At 45.8% G+C, this 19,547-nt stretch overlaps 1 long non-coding RNA gene across 1 annotated transcript in view; it reads left to right on the plus strand.

Annotated features, from left to right (window-relative positions):
* The window catches only part of LOC134933059 (uncharacterized), a 41,770-nt gene that overhangs the window by 1,911 nt on the left and 20,312 nt on the right, over positions 1-19,547 (plus strand). Inside the window, exons 2-4 of the long non-coding RNA XR_010179583.1 lie at positions 4,123-4,253; positions 8,358-8,488; positions 18,597-18,727. This is a non-coding gene — a long non-coding RNA (uncharacterized LOC134933059). The remainder of the gene's footprint in view (positions 1-4,122; positions 4,254-8,357; positions 8,489-18,596; positions 18,728-19,547) is intronic.

Below are 19,547 nucleotides of genomic sequence, written 5' to 3' on the forward strand. Positions count from 1 at the left end.
ATGTAGACGATTTGTAATTCTGATATGGAAAATCGTCTCGACAATGATCTAGTGTGTACCCGGCCTTAAAGAGCTATGTGTTAATGCTTTTTGCTTTTTGTACACTGATCATGTCTTGAGATATTTTGCTTTCTGTGGGGTTTAACTTTGTAAATCTATAAACGTGTGTGAACACTTGTGTGTTAGGAATTTGAGACTGTAAGCTCCAATGGGGCAGGGACTATTGTGAGTGATATATGATATACTCTGCTCAGTGATGCATACATTTTTGTTGATATGGTCATCTGTGATATAGAGTGATCGATAGTTATTTCCCCAGTATGTAGATTATTTAGATTTATATTTTTATGTTTACAGCTATGTTGTATTTTATATATGTTTTTATGTATATTTTATAGATTTTTATATCTTTGGCTCTGGTTTATTTGTTCTGCCTTAGGCTGGGTACACACCAGGCTGATAGGCAATTGGTCCAATGGTCTGGCTGAATTCCCTTTGGGCCTGCCAGATTGCTGGCACACACTAGACCAGGGGTGGCCAACCAGTCAGAGGCAAAGAGCCAGAAAAGATCCGTAGTAAAGGGCAAGAGCCACTATCATGCCACACCCCATTTTTGTGCGCGCACCTTTCAGTATGACATTTGTAGGAGTATGACCTTGTGTCGTAACCCCGTTTTTAGTCATGTTGTACAGTGCCACATACATATAATGTCCCAGTACAGTGCCACATACATATAAAAATGCCAAAAAATGGGTGCCTCCACAGTGCCAGATACACATATCCCCCTCCACAGTGCCAGATACACATATGTCCACACAGTGCCAGATAAATATATGCCCCCAGTGCCAGATACACATGCCCCACAGTACCAGATACACATGCCCCCACAGTGTCAGCTATGCCCCAGTGCCAGATACACATCTCCCCACAGTGACAGCTATGCTCCCAGTGCCAGATACACATGCCCCCACAGTGCCAGATATGCCCCCAGTGCCAGATATGCCCCCAGTGCAGATACACGTCTCCACAGTGCCAGCTATGCATGTCCTTACAATGCCAGCTATGCCCCCAGTGCCAGATACACATGTCCACACAGTGCCAGCTATGCCCCAGTGCCAGATACACATGTCCACACAGTGCCAGCTATGCCCCAGTGCCAGATACACATGTCCTAACAGTGCCAGATATGCCCCCAGTACCAGATACAAATGTCCTTACAGTGCCAGATATGCCCCCAGTGCAGATACACATGCCCCTATAGCGCCAGATATGCCCCCAGTGCAGATACACATGTCCTTACAGTGCCAGATATGCCCCCAGTGCCAGCTACACATATCCTTACAGTGCCAGATAGGCCCCCAGTGCAGATACACATGCCCCCACAGTACCAGCTATGCCCCCAGTGCAGATCCACATGCTCCCACAGTGCCAGCTATGCCCCCAGTGCATATACACATGCCGCCACAGTGACAGCTATGCCTCCAGTGCAGATCCACATGCCCCCAGTGCCAGCTATGCCCCCAGTGCAGATCCACATGCCCCCACAGTACCAGCTATGCCCCCAGTGCCAGCTACACATGTCCTTACAGTGCCAGATATGCCCCCAGTGCAGATAGTCATGCCCCCACAGTGCCAGCTATGCCCCCAGTGCAGATACACATGCCCCCACAGTGCCAGCTATGCCCCCAGTGCAGATACACATGCCCCCATAGTGCCAGCTATGCCCCCAGTGCAAATCCACATGCCCCCACAGTGCCAGCTATGTCCCCAGTGCAGATCCACATGCCCCCAGTGCCAGCTATGCCCCCAGTGCAGATCCACATGCCACCACAGTGCCAGCTATGCCCCCAGTGCAAATCCACATGTCCCCACAGTGGCTGCCCCCCCACCCCAAGTGCTGCCCACCATTGTGCTGCTGGTGTGCGGGGAGAAGAGCGCAGCGTGCGCCTCTCCTCTTCCTCTGACTCCAGCGGCGGTAATTATCTTCAATTCAGCGCCGGCCTGTGAGCCAATCAGAGCTAACGGTCCGGCAGCCATCAGGAGCTTAGCTGCCGGACCGCGAGCTCTGATTGGCTCATGGGCAGGCACCGAATTGAAGATAGACACCGCCGCAGGACAGGAGTCAGAGGGGCAGGAGAGGCGCGCGCTGCGCTCTCCTCTACTCTCCTTGCACGCCGGAGAGACCTTAAATGAACACACAGCAACTTCTAAACCTTAGAAGTTGCTGTGTGTCAGGCAGCGGTGGCCGGGAGCAGATCGAGCCACATGCGCAGGATGAAAGAGCCACATGCGGCTCGAGAGCCGCGGGTTGGCCACCGCTGCACTAGACGATGTAATGAAGGATGGAACGAATTCTCGTTCTGTCCTTCTTATTACTACATCGGTTTGCATGCAATTTCTTCTAGTTGGCTGCGCTGCAGGGCTGACCAGAAGATATTGTCTGCGACCCACAGGATTGTGCAAAGTGGGGACACACTAGGTGATTTTTATGATTTGTCAATCCGATACGGCAAATCATCCCGACAACAATCTAGTGTGTACCCAGCCTTAAGGAGCTACAGTATGTGTTAATGCTTTTTATTTTTTGTACACTAATCTTGTCTTGAGATATTTTGCTAGATTGATAGATAGTTATTACCCCAGTATGTAGATTTTTTCAGATTTATATTTTTATGATTACAGGTTTGTTTTATTTTATATAAGTTATATGTATAGTTTATATAGTTTTATATCTTTGGCCTAGTTTATTTGCTCTGTCTTAGGCCTGGTACGCAGCAGGCCAATGGGAAATCGGTCCAATGGTCATGCTGAATTCCCTTTGGCTGGACCATACCAGATTGCTGGTACACACTAGACAATGTAATGAAGGATGGAATGTCATCTCGTTCTGTCCTTCGTTTCACCGCACCAGTTCACACGCAATATCTTCTATTTGGCGTGCTGCAATGCTGACCAGAAGATGTTATCTGTGAGCCACAGGATTGCGCAATAGTGGATACACACTAGGGGCCTAATTCAGACCTGGTCGCTGCAGTGGCAGCGTATGCAGACTTAAGCCCTGTGCTGTATAGGCATGCGCAGCAGTCGCACTGCGCGTGCGCACGGCATCTCACTTGTGCGATCACCTCTGCCTGATTGACAGGCAGAGGTGGTCGCAAGGCGTGTCGGCGGAGTTGCTGCTGCGTTTTGGAGTTGCGGCCCGGATAACGCAGGCGGGTCCAGACCGTTTGTGGGGCAGGCCACGGTGACTGCGTGATGTCACATGCAGCCGCCACGCACAAAAACATGGCAGGTAGCCGTCTGCCTCAGCAGCTAGGCTGCGTAGTCAGAGAGCTAGTCGGCAGGTGCAACAGCATTGCCGCTGTGCGATGCTTTTGCATGGCTGCAGGGGGGTTCAGGACCTGGCATGGGGAGCGGACTTGCACTGTGCTGGGCGTCCCTCCGCATGCCAAAGATTATGATCGCAGATGTGTGTTTTTCCACACATCTACTATCAGGTCTGAATTAGGACGTAGGTGATGTAGACGATTTGTCATTCTGATATGGAAAATCGTCTCGACAATGATCTAGTGTGTACCCGGCCTTAAAGAGCTATGTGTTAATGCCTTTTGTTTTTTGTACACTGATCATGTCTTGAGATATTTTGCTTACTGTAGGGTTTAACTTTGTAAAACTATAAACATGTGTGAACACTTGTGTGTTAGGAATTTGAGACTGTAAGCTCCAATGGGGCAGGGACTAATATGAGTGACATGTGTTCTCGGTACAGCGTTGCATAAATTGGTGACAGATTGGGTTTTTCTGGTTATGCGGTTTATAACATTTATTATTGTTGAAGTTTATACTTCCAAAAATCCAGCTGCTTTAGTGTGAAATCACCCTGTCAACAGGACAGGTGCAATGAGATATTTATGCAACACTGTATTTGTGTGTGTGTGTGTGTATGACAGAGTGTTAGTAAATTGAGACTGTAAGCTCCTATGGGGCAGGGACTGATATGGATGACTTGTGCTCTCTGTACAGCACTGCGTTTATTTGTGGTATGATATAAAGAAACAATAATAATAATACATATACATGTATATCAGGAATATATTATCACGCCTCTAACTTTTTTTTTAGGTGGACCTTCTCCATGATTGAACTGTGAGGTCATCAGCACAGCAAGCTACATCTCTGGACTTCTGTGAGGTCATCTTTACTACAGAGCATATACTGAAGACAGAATGGCAGGAGACGTAGACCCAAGACAGGTAATTAATATTATTATTAATTACTGATAACTTCCAGGCTAGACTTTAGTTCTAGACCTGTAGAGGCGTGGTAATATATTCCTGCTATACATGTATATTTATCAGATATGTGTGTTTGCCGTAGACTCTATTCTTTGTAAAAATGAAGGGATAATAAATAGGCCCCTTAGAGAGAAATCACCCTGCCAACAGGGACAAGTGCAAAGAGATAGTTATGCAACAGAGTGTGTGTATGTGTATATGTGTGTATGTATGAGCTGTTACATGTTATGAAATTTAGACTGTAAGCTCCAATAGGGCAGGGACTCTTGTGAGTAATATATGATATACTCTACTCAGCGATGCATACATTTTTGTTGATAGGGTCATCTGTGATATAGAGTGATCGATAGATAGTTATTTCCCCAGTATGTAGATTATTTAGATTTATATATTTATGTTTACGGATTTGTTGTATTTTATATATGTTTTATTTATATTTCATAGATTTAAATATCTTTGGACTTGGTTTATTTGATCTGCCTTAGGCTGGGTACACACCAGGCTGAAGGGCAATTGGTCCAATGGTCGGGCTGAATTCCCTTTGTCCTGGACCATGCCAGATTGCCAGTACACACTAGACAATATAATGAAGGATGGAACATCATCTCGTTCTGTCCTTCGTTTCACCACACCAGTTCATACGCGATATCTTTTAGTTGGCTATGCTGCAATACTGACCAGAAGATGTCATCTGCGACCCACAGGATTGCGCAATAGTGTGTACACACTAGGGGATGTAGACGATTTGTCATTCTGATTTGGCAAATCCTCTGACAACGATCTAGTGTGTACCCGGCTTTAAAGAGCTATATGTTAATGCTTTTTATTTTTTGTATATAAGTCATGTATTGAGATATTTTGCTATATAGTTATTTGCCCAGTATGTAGATTTTTTTATAGATTTATATTTTTATGAATGCAGATTTGTTTTATTTTATATGTTTTATGTTTAGTTTATATATTTTTATATTTTTGGCCTAGTTTATTTGCTCTGTCTTAGGCCTGGTACACAGCCTGGACCATGCCAGAATTCCCTTTGGCCTGGACCATACCAGATTGCTGGTACACACTAGACGATGTAATGAAGGATGGAACGTCATCTCGTTCTGTCCTTCGTTTCACCGCACCAGTTCACACGCAATATCTTCTATTTGGCCGTGCTGCAATGCTGACCAGAAGATGTCATCTGCGACCCACATGATTGCGCAATAGTGAATACACACTAGGGGCCTAATTCAGACCTGGTCACTGCAGTGGCAGCGTATGCAGGCTGAAGCCCTGTGCTGTATAGGCACGCGCAGCAGTCGCACTTCGCGTTCGCACACAGTGAGATGCGACAACATCTCACTTGTGCGATCACCTCTGCCTGATTGACAGGCAGAGGTGGTCGCAAGGCATGTTGGCGGAGTTGTAGCTGCATTTTCGGGGCGCAGTCCGGACAACGCAGGCGAGTTCGGACCGTTTGTGGGGAAGGCCGCGGTGACTGCGTGATGTCACGCGCAGCTGCTGCGCACAAAAATATGGCAGGTAGCCGTCAGGCTACGTAGGCAGAGAGCTAGTCGGCAGGTGCTACAGCATCGCTGCTGTGCGATGCTTTTGCACGTCTGCAGGGGGGTTCAGGACCTGGCATGTGGGGCTGACTTGCCCTGTGCTGGGCGTCCCTCCGCATGCCAAAGAATATGATTGTAGATGTGCGTTTTTCCACACATCTACTATCAGGTCGGAATTACGCCGTAGATGATGTAGACGATTTGTAATTCTGATATGGAAAATCGTCTCGACAACGATCTAGTGTGTACCCGGCCTTAAAGAGCTATGTGTTAATGCTTTTTGCTTTTTGTACACTGATCATGTCTTGAGATATTTTGCTTTCTGTGGGGTTTAACTTTGTAAATCTATAAACGTGTGTGAACACTTGTGTGTTAGGAATTTGAGACTGTAAGCTCCAATGGGGCAGGGACTATTGTGAGTGATATATGATATACTCTGCTCAGTGATGCATACATTTTTGTTGATATGGTCATCTGTGATATAGAGTGATCGATAGTTATTTCCCCAGTATGTAGATTATTTAGATTTATATTTTTATGTTTACAGCTATGTTGTATTTTATATATGTTTTTATGTATATTTTATAGATTTTTATATCTTTGGCTCTGGTTTATTTGTTCTGCCTTAGGCTGGGTACATACCAGGCTGATAGGCAATTGGTCCAATGATCTGGCTGAATTCCCTTTGGGCCTGCCAGATTGCTGACACACACTAGACAATGTAATGAAGGATGGAACAAATTCTCGTTCTGTCCTTCTTATTACTACATCAGTTTGCATGCAATTTCTTCTAGTTGGCTGCGCTGCAGGGCTGACCAGAAGATATTGTCTGCGACCCACAGGATTGTGCAATAGTGGGGACACACTAGGTGATTTTTATGATTTGTCAATCCGATACGGCAAATCATCCCGACAACAATCTAGTGTGTACCCAGCCTTAAGGAGCTACAGTATGTGTTAATGCTTTTTATTTTTTGTACACTAATCTTGTCTTGAGATATTTTGCTAGATTGATAGATAGTTATTACCCCAGTATGTAGATTTTTTCAGATTTATATTTTTATGATTACAGGTTTGTTTTATTTTATATAAGTTATATGTATAGTTTATATAGTTTTATATCTTTGGCCTAGTTTATTTGCTCTGTCTTAGGCCTGGTACGCAGCAGGCCAATGGGAAATCGGTCCAATGGTCATGCTGAATTCCCTTTGGCTGGACCATACCAGATTGCTGGTACACACTAGACAATGTAATGAAGGATGGAATGTCATCTCGTTCTGTCCTTCGTTTCACCGCACCAGTTCACACGCAATATCTTCTATTTGGCGTGCTGCAATGCTGACCAGAAGATGTTATCTGTGAGCCACAGGATTGCGCAATAGTGGATACACACTAGGGGCCTAATTCAGACCTGGTCGCTGCAGTGGCAGCGTATGCAGACTTAAGCCCTGTGCTGTATAGGCATGCGCAGCAGTCGCACTGTGCGTGCGCACGGCATCTCACTTGTGCGATCACCTCTGCCTGATTGACAGGCAGAGGTGGTCGCAAGGCGTGTCGGCGGAGTTGCTGCTGCGTTTTGGAGTTGCGGCCCGGATAACGCAGGCGGGTCCAGACCGTTTGTGGGGCAGGCCACGGTGACTGCGTGATGTCACATGCAGCCGCCACGCACAAAAACATGGCAGGTAGCCGTCTGCCTCAGCAGCTAGGCTGCGTAGTCAGAGAGCTAGTCGGCAGGTGCAACAGCATTGCCGCTGTGCGATGCTTTTGCATGGCTGCAGGGGGGTTCAGGACCTGGCATGGGGAGCGGACTTGCACTGTGCTGGGCGTCCCTCCGCATGCCAAAGATTATGATCGCAGATGTGTGTTTTTCCACACATCTACTATCAGGTCTGAATTAGGACGTAGGTGATGTAGACGATTTGTCATTCTGATATGGAAAATCGTCTCGACAATGATCTAGTGTGTACCCGGCCTTAAAGAGCTATGTGTTAATGCCTTTTGTTTTTTGTACACTGATCATGTCTTGAGATATTTTGCTTACTGTAGGGTTTAACTTTGTAAAACTATAAACATGTGTGAACACTTGTGTGTTAGGAATTTGAGACTGTAAGCTCCAATGGGGCAGGGACTAATATGAGTGACATGTGTTCTCGGTACAGCGTTGCATAAATTGGTGACAGATTGGGTTTTTCTGGTTATGCGGTTTATAACATTTATTATTGTTGAAGTTTATACTTCCAAAAATCCAGCTGCTTTAGTGTGAAATCACCCTGTCAACAGGACAGGTGCAATGAGATATTTATGCAACACTGTATTTGTGTGTGTGTGTGTGTATGACAGAGTGTTAGTAAATTGAGACTGTAAGCTCCTATGGGGCAGGGACTGATATGGATGACTTGTGCTCTCTGTACAGCACTGCGTTTATTTGTGGTATGATATAAAGAAACAATAATAATAATACATATACATGTATATCAGGAATATATTATCACGCCTCTAACTTTTTTTTTAGGTGGACCTTCTCCATGATTGAACTGTGAGGTCATCAGCACAGCAAGCTACATCTCTGGACTTCTGTGAGGTCATCTTTACTACAGAGCATATACTGAAGACAGAATGGCAGGAGACGTAGACCCAAGACAGGTAATTAATATTATTATTAATTACTGATAACTTCCAGGCTAGACTTTAGTTCTAGACCTGTAGAGGCGTGGTAATATATTCCTGCTATACATGTATATTTATCAGATATGTGTGTTTGCCGTAGACTCTATTCTTTGTAAAAATGAAGGGATAATAAATAGGCCCCTTAGAGAGAAATCACCCTGCCAACAGGGACAAGTGCAAAGAGATAGTTATGCAACAGAGTGTGTGTATGTGTATATGTGTGTATGTATGAGCTGTTACATGTTATGAAATTTAGACTGTAAGCTCCAATAGGGCAGGGACTCTTGTGAGTAATATATGATATACTCTACTCAGCGATGCATACATTTTTGTTGATAGGGTCATCTGTGATATAGAGTGATCGATAGATAGTTATTTCCCCAGTATGTAGATTATTTAGATTTATATATTTATGTTTACGGATTTGTTGTATTTTATATATGTTTTATTTATATTTCATAGATTTAAATATCTTTGGACTTGGTTTATTTGATCTGCCTTAGGCTGGGTACACACCAGGCTGAAGGGCAATTGGTCCAATGGTCGGGCTGAATTCCCTTTGTCCTGGACCATGCCAGATTGCCAGTACACACTAGACAATATAATGAAGGATGGAACATCATCTCGTTCTGTCCTTCGTTTCACCACACCAGTTCATACGCGATATCTTTTAGTTGGCTATGCTGCAATACTGACCAGAAGATGTCATCTGCGACCCACAGGATTGCGCAATAGTGTGTACACACTAGGGGATGTAGACGATTTGTCATTCTGATTTGGCAAATCCTCTGACAACGATCTAGTGTGTACCCGGCTTTAAAGAGCTATATGTTAATGCTTTTTATTTTTTGTATATAAGTCATGTATTGAGATATTTTGCTATATAGTTATTTGCCCAGTATGTAGATTTTTTTATAGATTTATATTTTTATGAATGCAGATTTGTTTTATTTTATATGTTTTATGTTTAGTTTATATATTTTTATATTTTTGGCCTAGTTTATTTGCTCTGTCTTAGGCCTGGTACACAGCCTGGACCATGCCAGAATTCCCTTTGGCCTGGACCATACCAGATTGCTGGTACACACTAGACGATGTAATGAAGGATGGAACGTCATCTCGTTCTGTCCTTCGTTTCACCGCACCAGTTCACACGCAATATCTTCTATTTGGCCGTGCTGCAATGCTGACCAGAAGATGTCATCTGCGACCCACATGATTGCGCAATAGTGAATACACACTAGGGGCCTAATTCAGACCTGGTCACTGCAGTGGCAGCGTATGCAGGCTGAAGCCCTGTGCTGTATAGGCACGCGCAGCAGTCGCACTTCGCGTTCGCACACAGTGAGATGCGACAACATCTCACTTGTGCGATCACCTCTGCCTGATTGACAGGCAGAGGTGGTCGCAAGGCATGTTGGCGGAGTTGTAGCTGCATTTTCGGGGCGCAGTCCGGACAACGCAGGCGAGTTCGGACCGTTTGTGGGGAAGGCCGCGGTGACTGCGTGATGTCACGCGCAGCTGCTGCGCACAAAAATATGGCAGGTAGCCGTCAGGCTACGTAGGCAGAGAGCTAGTCGGCAGGTGCTACAGCATCGCTGCTGTGCGATGCTTTTGCACGTCTGCAGGGGGGTTCAGGACCTGGCATGTGGGGCTGACTTGCCCTGTGCTGGGCGTCCCTCCGCATGCCAAAGAATATGATTGTAGATGTGCGTTTTTCCACACATCTACTATCAGGTCGGAATTACGCCGTAGATGATGTAGACGATTTGTAATTCTGATATGGAAAATCGTCTCGACAACGATCTAGTGTGTACCCGGCCTTAAAGAGCTATGTGTTAATGCTTTTTGCTTTTTGTACACTGATCATGTCTTGAGATATTTTGCTTTCTGTGGGGTTTAACTTTGTAAATCTATAAACGTGTGTGAACACTTGTGTGTTAGGAATTTGAGACTGTAAGCTCCAATGGGGCAGGGACTATTGTGAGTGATATATGATATACTCTGCTCAGTGATGCATACATTTTTGTTGATATGGTCATCTGTGATATAGAGTGATCGATAGTTATTTCCCCAGTATGTAGATTATTTAGATTTATATTTTTATGTTTACAGCTATGTTGTATTTTATATATGTTTTTATGTATATTTTATAGATTTTTATATCTTTGGCTCTGGTTTATTTGTTCTGCCTTAGGCTGGGTACATACCAGGCTGATAGGCAATTGGTCCAATGATCTGGCTGAATTCCCTTTGGGCCTGCCAGATTGCTGACACACACTAGACAATGTAATGAAGGATGGAACAAATTCTCGTTCTGTCCTTCTTATTACTACATCAGTTTGCATGCAATTTCTTCTAGTTGGCTGCGCTGCAGGGCTGACCAGAAGATATTGTCTGCGACCCACAGGATTGTGCAATAGTGGGGACACACTAGGTGATTTTTATGATTTGTCAATCCGATACGGCAAATCATCCCGACAACAATCTAGTGTGTACCCAGCCTTAAGGAGCTACAGTATGTGTTAATGCTTTTTATTTTTTGTACACTAATCTTGTCTTGAGATATTTTGCTAGATTGATAGATGGTTATTACCCCAGTATGTAGATTTTTTCAGATTTATATTTTTATGATTACAGGTTTGTTTTATTTTATATAAGTTATATGTATAGTTTATATAGTTTTATATCTTTGGCCTAGTTTATTTGCTCTGTCTTAGGCCTGGTACGCAGCAGGCCAATGGGAAATCGGTCCAATGGTCATACTGAATTCCCTTTGGCCTGGACCATACCAGATTGCTGGTACACACTAGACAATGTAATGAAGGATGGAATGTCATCTCGTTCTGTCCTTCGTTTCACCGCACCAGTTCACACGCAATATCTTCTATTTGGCGTGCTGCAATGCTGACCAGAAGATGTTATCTGTGAGCCACAGGATTGCGCAATAGTGGATACACACTAGGGGCCTAATTCAGACCTGGTCGCTGCAGTGGCAGCGTATGCAGACTTAAGCCCTGTGCTGTATAGGCATGCGCAGCAGTCGCACTGCGCGTGCGACCGGCATCTCACTTGTGCGATCACCTCTGCCTGATTGACAGGCAGAGGTGGTCGCAAGGCGTGTCGGCGGAGTTGCAGCTGCGTTTTGGAGTTGCGGCCTGGACAACGCAGGCGGGTCCAGACCGTTTGTGGGGCAGGCCACGGTGACTGCGTAATGTCACATGCAGCCGCCACGCACAAAAACATGGCAGGTAGCCGTCTGCCTCAGCAGCTAGGCTGCGTAGTCAGAGAGCTAGTCGGCAGGTGCAACAGCATTGCCGCTGTGCGATGCTTTTGCATGGCTGCAGGGGGGTTCAGGACCTGGCATGGGGAGCGGACTTGCCCTGTGCTGGGCGTCCTTCCGCATGCCAAAGATTATGATCGCAGATGTGTGTTTCTTTATCATCCACTAGGGGTCACTGGAGTACTCTTGGGATATGGACGGGCTTCCGCAGGAAACAGCACTGAATATTCAAATTAGTAACACTCCACCCCTCCATATCCCTGAGCACTTACTCAGTGTTTTTTCTGTGCTGAACGTGGTAGCAGCTTAATACCTGAAGTCACGGTTTTGTTGAAGAAACTTTTATTTTTATTTTTATTTTTTCTACTATTTGTACACATCCCTTTCCCCCTTCCAAAAGGCAGGGTCAGGGATCGTGCAGCTGCTGATAGCAGCACGGGCGTGTCGGGCCTCTCTGAAAGAGCTCCCTCACAGCCCTCACATCCTCCTGCACTGGCTAGCCGGCGCTTACTGAAAAGCCCCGTCGGAGCCTCCGCACGTCTGCGGGAGTAAGGTATGTGAAACGGGGCGGTCAGCTCCCGCTGCCGCCCCGACGTGTGGGGACATAGTGCTTGGTGACGGCAGAGGGATTGTTACGCGGCTCTCCCCTCTCAGCCTCCGGCAGGTACCGCGGCTCTCCCCGCTCAGGCGCCCGCACGTTCGACCGCGGTTCTCCCCGCTCAGGCGCCCGCACGGTCGGCCACAGACCTCCGTGCAGGCACCGCGGCTCTCCCCGTTCAGGCGCCCGCACGGTCGGCCACAGACCTCCGTGCGGGCACCGCGGCTCTCCCCGCTCAGGCGCCCGCACGTTCGGCCACAGACCTCCGTGCAGGCACCGCTGATCGATTCTTACAGGCCGCCGCCCGCCGCAGCGCTACCTTGATTAGCTGACGCCGCTATTATACACGAGGCCACCGCTGGGACACACGAGGCACATAGCGCTCTACGATACCCGCTGGGGGCCCACACGCTGCGCTGCCGCTGTAATAAGCTAAAAGAGCAGGCAGCCATTACAGGGGGGACAATAATAATGTCGCAGAGAAATACTGCAGCAGCAGAGGAGATTGTTACAGTATAATCAGTGAAAGTTGTACCAGCACGGTGATTATATGTATAAGTTAGCAGGGCAGACATTTTTAACATGCTTCCTGTGTTTTCCTGCTGTGATTCCAGAACGTTCCTGCCTTACATCTCTACACCACCGGAAGGCGCAGGGGTGTTAGTGGGAATTTGGGATCAAATTTCTTAGTACTGGCCACGTGTATTGCACTGGGCCAGATATATATACAGAGCCACCTTATTGCTATTTTACTGAGTCGTGCAGGTGTCTGTTTTTTGTGTATTGTATTGTCTGTCGCCATGAGTAAGGCACCAGCAAAAACTAAAAAGCATATTTGCAAAGTATGTGGCAGTGTGTTACCGGATGCATCTACCACATGTAACGTATGTTTTGTGGATTCCGTTCAGAATACCATTTCTGCTCCGGTTTTGCAACCAATTTCCTCACCGGACCCTCCGTGGGGTATGTTAGTAAATGTACTGGAGAAATTTCAGACAGAAATGACCACTGCTCGTCTGGAGCGAGAAACGTTAAGATCTGAGTCTAGGGTGAGACCGCCAGAACTACCGGAGGCGTCTCAGCCTTGCGTACGGTCCAAATCCATTTTGGGCAAACGGGATAATTTTCATATGTCTTATGATTTTCCAGTGTCTGCTATGTTGCATTCTGACGATTCCATCCCAGACCTCACGGAACACGATGAGGGGGAGGAGGGCGAAGTGGAGTCAGATGGCGAGGATGTTAACAGTTCCGGCATTGATGATCTCATCAGAGCGGTACGGCAGTCGCTAAGGTTTCCTGAAGCTGAGCAGCCTCTCACCAATGATCAGGTCGTATTTACTAAACGACGGAAGACGCCAGTAAGTTTTCCTGTGTCGGATTCTCTAAATCAGATGTTAGTAGAAACAAGACAGAATCCAGATAAACGGTTTTCTATACCTCGCAGATTTAAGTCTAGTTATCCGTTTCCAGACTCGGTAACGTGTACATGGGAGAATCCACCAATAGTTGATTCTTCAGTGTCAAAGCTTACCAAGAAATTAACCATACCAGTGCCATCAGCTACTACGCTTAAAGATCCTTCAGATCGTAAGATAGAAACTATGCTAAAATCCATGTATGTAGCAGCAGGTGTGATGCTAAGACCTGGATTGGTTGGCATTTGGGTCACTAAGGCGCTCATAATATGGCTTACAGAACTCACATCTGCTTTACATGACGAAAACCTGATAATTCAGGTAAATCAAATGATTGAGGCTGTAGAGTATCTCTGTACAGCGTCTACTGACGTCTGTCAGCTCACTTCTCGTATTTCATCTTCGCTAGTTACGGCACGAAGAGCACTCTACCTGCGTACTTATCAAGCGGAGGCAGAGGTCAAACGAAGTATAGAGGCGTTGCCTTACGATGGCAAGAAGTTGTTTGGTCCAGAATTGGACGCATGGATTAAGGAGGCTACGGGAGGTAAGTCTGTGTTCTTACCAGTGCCTCCACCTGCGCCAAGAAGAAGGTACGCTGGACCTTCGTTCAAATCCTTTAGATCTCAGCCCTTTCGAGGACGTGGCAGAGGATCAGCCACGCCTGCTAGACGTGGTCGAGGACGTGGTTTCCATCAAACCAACACAACTCGCCAAGACGCTAAGGTTACCGACAAGCCAGTGGCATGACGGCCTACCAGCCCATCTCGGTTCTCCAACTGTGGGAGCACGCCTTCAGACGTTCCATGGGGCGTGGTTCCACACATCCGCGGAGGGCTGGATTCGCAATTTAGTGTTAAAAGGTTACAAAATAGAGTTCGACTGTCTGCCGCCTCTGCGGTTTTTCAAGACAGGCTTGCCTCTGTCGGACGACAAGAGGACAGTTTTGCAAATTGCCATTCAGTCCTTACTGGATTCGGCAGTGTTGATTCCGGTCCCTGTACACCAACAGGGTCAGGGTTATTATTCAAGTCTATTTGTGGTCCCGAAGCCGGATGGCTCAGTCAGACCAATATTGAACTTAAAGGGCCTCAATCAGTACGTAACTTACTACAGATTCAAAATGGAGTCTCTACGGTCGGTGATTGCGGGGTTAGAGACCAAGGAATTTATGATTGCGCTAGACCTCAAGGATGCGTACTTACACATTCCAATTTGGCAGCCTCATCAGAAATTCTTACGATTTGCAATACGCCAGAACCATTACCAGTTTCAGGCTCTGCCGTTTGGCCTGTCATCAGCGCCTCGGGTATTCACCAAAGTAATGTCTGTGATGATAGCTCACCTCAGATCCCTGGGAGTGACAATAGTTCCGTATTTAGACGATCTGCTCATCAAAGCTCCGTCTCCACAGATACTTACCCAACATGCGCTGCTAACTTACAATGTACTGGTTCACCACGGTTGGATTGTAAATTTCAAGAAATCACATCTGATTCCGTCTCAACGCCTTCAGTTCCTAGGTATGATTCTCGATACGGTCAATCAAAGGATTTACCTACCACAACAAAAAGTACAAATGCTACGCCATCTAGTACAATTAGTACTCAAACCACGCACAGTGTCGGTACACTTGTGCATTCGCCTGTTAGGCACAATGGTGGCAGCTTTCGAGGCGCTTCAGTTCGGAAGATTTCACTCTCGTCCATTTCAGCTGAACGTGCTTGCCCAGTGGTCGGGCTCGCATCTACAGATTCACCACAGAGTGAGGTTGTCACCAATAGCAAGAGTTTCTCTGCTATGGTGGCTCAAGGAACACAATTTAACCGCAGGAAGACGGTTCGGAGTTTGCAATTGGATAATTCTAACTACGGACGCCAGTCTCAGAGGTTGGGGAGCGGTAATTCAAAATTGTCAGCTCCAGGGTCTCTGGGCGGATCACGAGAAATTGCTGTCTATAAATGTTCTAGAACTCCGCGCAATTTACAATGCGCTACGACAAGCAGTGCACATGATTCGCTCTCAGCCTGTCCACGTGCAGTCAGACAATGCGACGGCGGTCGCATACATCAACAAACAAGGAGGAACGAGAAGCCGCATGGCAATGCGGGAAGTAGCTCGAATCCTCAATTGGGCGGAATGCCACCAGGTGATATTGTCGGCCGTGTTCATTCCGGGAGTGGACAACTGGGAAGCGGATTATCTCAGTCGTCGGGATTTTCACCCAGGCGAATGGTCATTAAATCCAGAAGTGTTTCACATGTTGGTTCAGCGATGGGGTTATCCTCAGGTGGACCTGATGGCATCTCGACACAATCATCAAACGCCCCAGTATGTGTCCAGAACAAGAGATCCAAAGGCAGTCGCGGTGGATGCTCTCACTGTCGCGTGGCCGTACAGTCTTGTGTATCTGTTTCCACCGTTTCCGCTGCTCCCTCTGGTGCTAAAACGGATCAAAAGAGAGTCGCTCACAGTCATACTAGTGGCGCCTCATTGGCCTCGGAGAGCTTGGTTCTCGGATCTTCGAGGATTACTCGCAGACGATCCGTGGCCGCTCCCGATACGTCCAGACCTGTTACAACAGGGTCCGTTTCTTTACCCCGATTTAGCGCGGCTGCGTTTGACGGGGTGGCTGTTGAGACCGCCCTCTTAAGAAGAGAGGGCATTCCAGATTCAGTTATACCAACCATGTTACGAGCTAGAAAGCCGGTTACGGCAGCTCATTATTACAGAATATGGCGTGCCTATATAGGTTGGTGTGAAGCTCGGAAATTTCCGACATCAGCTTTCAAGTTATGCCGCCGTTTGTTGTTTCTACAAACAGGCTTAGATGGAGGATTGCGTTTATCTACACTAAAGGTGCAGGTATCTGCTTTGTCAATTTACTTTCAAAGACGATTGGCTCTATTGCCGTCTATACGCACTTTTCTCCAAGGTGTACTCAGGGTACAGCCTCCATTCATACCACCTACAGCGCCATGGGACTTGAATCTGGTTTTGGAGTTCTTACAGTCTTCATATTTTGAACCCTTACAACAAGTGGATATAAAGTTTCTCACTTGGAAAACAATTTTTCTCTTAGCCTTAGCTCCCGCAAGGCGTGTTTCGGATTTGGGTGCCTTGTCATGCAAGCCACCGTATTTGGTGTTTCATGATGACAGAGCGGAACTTCGGACGAATCCCGCCTTCTTACCAAAGGTAGTGTCATCTTTTCACATCAATCAACCAATAGTAGTTCCTGTGTTGACAGCACATTCTGGAACTCTGGATGTGGTTCGCGCATTACGCGTTTATGTATCCCGAACGTCTTCAGTTCGTAAGACGGATACGTTATTTGTTCTCTATGATGCTGCCAAGATGGGTTGGCCAGCATCTAAACAAACTTTATCCAGATGGATAAAACTGACCATACGCCAGGCTTACCTTCATGCTAGGTTACAACCGCCTACGTCAGTAACCGCTCATTCCACACGTTCTGTGGGAACTTCATGGGCAGCTGGTCGTGGGGCTTCTGCGACGCAGCTTTGCCGGGCGGCTACATGGTCTTCCGTGCACACGTTTGTGCGCTTTTACAAGTTTGATACTTTTGCTGCATCAGCATCTAGCTTTGGCCGCCTAGTTTTACAAGTGCCAAACAGCTCTCCCGCCCACGGGGGAAGCTTTGGTACGTCCCAAGAGTACTCCAGTGACCCCTAGTGGATGATAAAGAAAATAGGATTTTGGTACTTACCAGGTAAATCCTTTTCTTTGAATCCATAGGGGGCACTGGACGCCCACCCAGAGCAGTTTTACCTACTTGTGGTTAGTTCTGAGGATCTTATGGTAACACACTTTCACCGGCTGGTTCAAGTTACAAGTGCTGGTTAGGGTGTCAACTGTTAGTTGTCAGTAACGTTATGTGTTAACTTCGTTATTGTCAGTTATGTTATATGTAATACTCCATTATTAACCTCTCTTAATTCCTGTTCGGCTCAGTAAAAAACACTGAGTAAGTGCTCAGGGATATGGAGGGGTGGAGTGTTACTAATTTGAATATTCAGTGCTGTTTCCTGCGGAAGCCCGTCCATATCCCAAGAGTACTCCAGTGCCCCCTATGGATTCAAAGAAAAGGATTTACCTGGTAAGTACCAAAATCCTATTTTTTCCACACATCTACTATCAGGTCTGAATTAGGACGTAGGTGATGTAGACGATTTGTCATTCTGATATGGAAAATCGTCTCGACAATGATCTAGTGTGTACCCGGCCTTAAAGAGCTATGTGTTAATGCCTTTTGTTTTTTGTACACTGATCATGTCTTGAGATATTTTGCTTACTGTAGGGTTTAACTTTGTAAAACTATAAACATGTGTGAACACTTGTGTGTTAGGAATTTGAGACTGTAAGCTCCAATGGGGCAGGGACTAATATGAGTGACATGTGTTCTCGGTACAGCGTTGCATAAATTGGTGACAGATTGGGTTTTTCTGGTTATGCGGTTTATAACATTTATTATTGTTGAAGTTTATACTTCCAAAAATCCAGCTGCTTTAGTGTGAAATCACCCTGTCAACAGGACAGGTGCAATGAGATATTTATGCAACACTGTATTTGTGTGTGTGTGTGTATGACAGAGTGTTAGTAAATTGAGACTGTAAGCTCCTATGGGGCAGGGACTGATATGGATGACTTGTGCTCTCTGTACAGCACTGCGTTTATTTGTGGTATGATATAAAGAAACAATAATAATAATAAATATACATGTATATCAGGAATATATTATCACGCCTCTAACTTTTTTTTTAGGTGGACCTTCTCCATGATTGAACTGTGAGGTCATCAGCACAGCAAGCTACATCTCTGGACTTCTGTGAGGTCATCTTTACTACAGAGCATATACTGAAGACAGAATGGCAGGAGACGTAGACCCAAGACAGGTAATTAATATTATTATTAATTACTGATAACTTCCAGGCTAGACTTTAGTTCTAGACCTGTAGAGGCGTGGTAATATATTCCTGCTATACATGTATATTTATCAGATATGTGTGTTTGCCGTAGACTCTATTCTTTGTAAAAATGAAGGGATAATAAATAGGCCCCTTAGAGAGAAATCACCCTGCCAACAGGGACAAGTGCAAAGAGATAGTTATGCAACAGAGTGTGTGTATGTGTATATGTGTGTGTGTATGAGCTGTTACATGTTATGAAATTTAGACTGTAAGCTCCAATAGGGCAGGGACTCTTGTGAGTAATATATGATATACTCTACTCAGCGATGCATACATTTTTGTTGATAGGGTCATCTGTGATATAGAGTGATCGATAGATAGTTATTTCCCCAGTATGTAGATTATTTAGATTTATATATTTATGTTTACGGATTTGTTGTATTTTATATATGTTTTATTTATATTTCATAGATTTAAATATCTTTGGACTTGGTTTATTTGTTCTGCCTTAGGCTGGGTACACACCAGGCTGAAGGGCAATTGGTCCAATGGTCGGGCTGAATTCCCTTTGTCCTGGACCATGCCAGATTGCCAGTACACACTAGACAATATAATGAAGGATGGAACATCATCTCGTTCTGTCCTTCGTTTCACCACACCAGTTCATACGCGATATCTTTTAGTTGGCTATGCTGCAATGCTGACCAGAAGATGTCATCTGCGACCCACAGGATTGCGCAATAGTGTGTACACACTAGGGGATGTAGACGATTTGTCATTCTGATTTGGCAAATCCTCTGACAAC

The sequence above is a fragment of the Pseudophryne corroboree genome, chromosome 6 (assembly GCF_028390025.1).
Source record: "Pseudophryne corroboree isolate aPseCor3 chromosome 6, aPseCor3.hap2, whole genome shotgun sequence".
In the NCBI taxonomy this organism is placed as follows: domain Eukaryota; kingdom Metazoa; phylum Chordata; class Amphibia; order Anura; family Myobatrachidae; genus Pseudophryne; species Pseudophryne corroboree.